Below are 4,045 nucleotides of genomic sequence, written 5' to 3'. Positions count from 1 at the left end.
ATAAAAGTTGGAGTCATAGTGAGGAATGTGGCAACCGGCCACAAACATGACTTGGCCATTTGGTCACAGAGAGAGAGAGAGAGAGAGAGAGAGAGAGAGAGAGAGAGAGAGAGAGAGAGAGAGAGAGAGAGAGAGAGAGAGCCTGCGTTGATATAGGCCTAGAGAGATAAGAACCAATCAATTTTGATCAACAAGGGGCAGAAAGAGAGACATTGCACTATTGCACATGCAAAATGGCTCGGGTTTAATGTATTTTGAGCTTGGGGAAATTGGCAGTTTTAAGTGTGGCTTTTGTTGGATGAAATGATTTTGGCTAGCCATGGTTGTAGGAAAGTTAGATAGAGAGAGAAAAGCACCTGTGTCTATGCTCGAAATAAATAGAGAGAGGAGCACATCCACATTGATGCTAAATAAGCGAAAATCTATAAATAAAAAATGTTCAAGATTCATTGTCCGCATTTTATGGGTTTTAGAAAAATTTAGAACAAATTTTTTTAAAAGTTATAGGTTATCTCACGTTCAAATTTCAAACATCTATACTAATTCGCTATGAGGAAAGGAATTTAGGGAAGTCATGTGGCCTAAAAATTGGCTTGCACCATCCTGCACCTGTGTGTTGTTGGTCAATGGGAGCCCAACAGGGGAGGGAGGAAGTTGACGAGACCCTTCAAGCCCTGAACAATGGAGAGAAAGTGAGCCTCCTGCAAGGGATACCTGAGCGCAGAGAGAGAGAGAGAGAGAGAGAGAGAGAGAGAGAGAGAGAGAGAGAGAGAGAGAGAGAGAGAGAGAGAGAGAGAGAGAGAGAGAGAGAGAGAGAGAGAGAGAGAGAGAGAGAGAGAGAGACCTTGCTATGTCGTATGGTTTTTCTGCTATAGAGTTTGGCCTCACCCTCGATGAACCTTGCTCTACTCTGTGGTCAATGTCCTAATGAGCCATGTCTGCGCTCTCCACACCTCCTAAAGACTTGATCCCCACAATTGCTACTGGCGACCTTTCTCTCACTCAGCTCGCAATGACAATCGTTGTTTTTTTGGCCGTCCAACACCAGCAGTGTTGGGGTTTAAAGCCCAATGTGGTCGCCCAGGTAAGTGGGTGGGCCGCCAGGTATGTACACATATTCTTTTGTTAAAACCTAATAAGAACTCACTATGCTCTACACATTACAGTAGAGCGAGTTCACCATATCGTCGTGCTCTTCTTCTCGCACTCTCTCTCGTGTCGCACTTCCGCTCGTACTCCTTCAAGCAGCGAGCTCCACCAATAGTTTGCATCACCCCACCCCAACCACCCTGAGTAACCTCATATGCCTTTAACCAATACAGTTAAGTTGTTGATAAGAGCGAGCGAGACTCGCGGAGGCGGGTCGTGTGAGCTCGTGCATTCTTAGAGAACCTCATCCTAAAAGCTTGTTTCCTTACAATACATCTTGCTCTATGTCATTTGCCATGGAGGGAGATTGAAGCCTTAAAGAATCAGTCATGTCACTATGTAAAAGTACTCTTTCACCAAAAAAAAAAAAAACATCCAAATAGATTGAAGAGATTTTTTAAAAAACTTGTTAATGTATTGTTACTTTTATACACGTGCAATAGCAAGGGTATACTCATGGCCAATGGTGTATTTTTTGGAAGTAGAACCAATGGATTTACATGTAGAAAACACAATGGGAATAGTGTGATTGACTATATGCCACTCTCCGAAGCCATCATCCATCTCTCTCTCTCTCTCTCTCTCTCTCTCTCTCTCTCTCGTGCCGTATGAGAACAATAACAGATCTTCACCATCACATAACTCTAGAGTTTAGGGGTTTGCATCAATATTGATATACACAATTCTAGAACCTCATGGATACCCCAAATATTTGGGAAATTTCAAAATACTCTTGTATCAATTTTGAATGGCTTATTCCAAATTTGATATAGTTTCAAAATCCAGCATGAGGTTACCTTCTTGTCCTTTGGATTTTGACATTCTTAAAGTGCTGATTTTATCATAGCACCGACGGATTGTTGTCAGGGCCCAATAGTGTCCATCCATTCAAAGAGAGCAAGTTTAGTGCTTGCCTCATCTCAAGTAAGCATTTCTAGAAGATGAGCTCTATGAGAGTGCTCACCCCACCCATTTCTCCCCAAGTCTATCTCAGCAAGCTACTCTTTGTTATAGCTTCTTGTTAGTAGCGGCTAACGGCTACACCAATTATGCACCAAGCTGTGGCTGTGCCATAGTGCAAAATATTTACTTTTCATTGTATAGGGCTTGGGCTCATTTAGGAGTTCCAAAGTTGTATGAGTTTAGGCTAGAGAGCTCACTTTATCCCATAGTTGAAGGGTTTGAGGCCCAAAGCTATAAAAGAGCCCTATGCTTAATGAGAGGTCATTCTTGAGTGGTCCTTTTGAGAACTCTCTCTCTAGAGGAGGTCTTGATGGCCTAGCCTTTGAGCTTAATGCCCATGCTTAGAAGGCTAGTGCTAATCACATGTAATTAGTGTAATCCTCTCTTAATTAATCTAGTCTTCATTATGTTGTCAATCATGTTTATCTACTTTCCTTCATTGTTTTGAAGTGTTGATCTTCTCTAATCTAACTCTTACTTATGCTAAGCTACTCCGATTAGTGTCCTTATCTAACTCTCTGGATTAAGCGGAGTGGGTGTACTCGTGATTGAGGGATTAGAGTTGTCCTCTAATGGTGTGCTTGTGTGTGTGTAGGTTTAAGAAGCCTTGAGCTTAATTTGATTATGTGTGACTTGATTTGGACACCATGATGGGCATGGTTGGGGTGCCCGACTTGAATGCAATCTTGTGTGCTTAATTGTCAATGCATGTAATTAGAGTTGTGATTGAGAGATTCCAAGATTAGTGTGTTTCACTTCGTTGCTTGATGTGTGTAGATGATTGCTTGAATTGATGTTTGATGTGCGATTAGTATTAGTTGATTTGGGATGATTTCTAATTGCATTGGAGGATGCACGCTCTTGAATCCTCTCAATCTTTGCATCCGATGACGCTCTCACACATTCTTTGTGTGATGTCTCCAAGCACTAGCCGGGTCATGCTCTCTCTCTCCGGATTGATAGATTTTGTGGGAGATTGCCTATGCTATGGCGAGCCTCCAACATTGGCGCCGCTATCGGGGAACGGGTTGCCTACACTAGTGGAGTTGAGGTTGCAAAAGATAAGAGTAATTTGATTACCGATTTCTTGTAATTAAGTAGGATTTGATTTGTGTAGTGTAATTAGGTTTAATTGGATGTGTATAGAGTCATTTCACCCCAAAAAACCCCTAAATTCTCTTTTGATTTTGTTAATTTTTCACTAACCTTAACTAATTTTGCATCCCATTCATGCTAATATTGTGCTAATTGTACTAATTCCATGCTAATTTCATGCTAATTGTGCTAACCTAACCACTAATTTTGATTTGGAATGTATGCTAAATCCCCTTAATTGAGGAGGATCATCACTCTTAATTGCTCTAATCTATGCCTAATCATGTGATTGAGTGTTGATTTTGGTCAATTTTTTGATCAATTTTGGACCGAATCGGAGTTGCACACATATGTGTGCAATGGAGTGTCTACATGAGGATCAAGGACTAAGCGAGCAAGCAATCAATCGTAAGTGGATTGACCTAGTCCGTTCAATTTTTGATTGATTAAGTTGATCCCATTGAGTTGCTAAATCATTGCTAAAATTAGGTGTGTGTGCCTAATTGATGGAATTTATGCCTAATTTGATGAAATTGGAATGAAATAGGATGCCTAAATGCTTGTAGATTGATGATTTTGCAAGAAATGTGTGTGCAAACATTAGGAATTGGCCTGATTTCGTTGCTAATTGAGCAAAAAATTTGGATTTGTGCACCTAATTTTTGTGTGTGTGCAATTGAGTTAAAATTTGATCAATTTTTTATTAAAATTGAGTTAATTTAGCATCTATATACTCATGTATGTGTGATCAAGTGTGCAATTGATGAAATGCAATGAGTGTTTAATGAAATTTTTGCACAAATCGACGGCCTAAATTTAGGTGTGTGTGCCTAATTAA

The sequence above is a fragment of the Adiantum capillus-veneris genome, unplaced genomic scaffold (genome assembly GCF_014529385.1).
Source record: "Adiantum capillus-veneris isolate H3 unplaced genomic scaffold, ASM1452938v2 Hic_scaffold_857, whole genome shotgun sequence".
NCBI lineage: Eukaryota > Viridiplantae > Streptophyta > Polypodiopsida > Polypodiales > Pteridaceae > Adiantum > Adiantum capillus-veneris.
Note: the sequence above shows the minus strand (reverse complement) of the source record.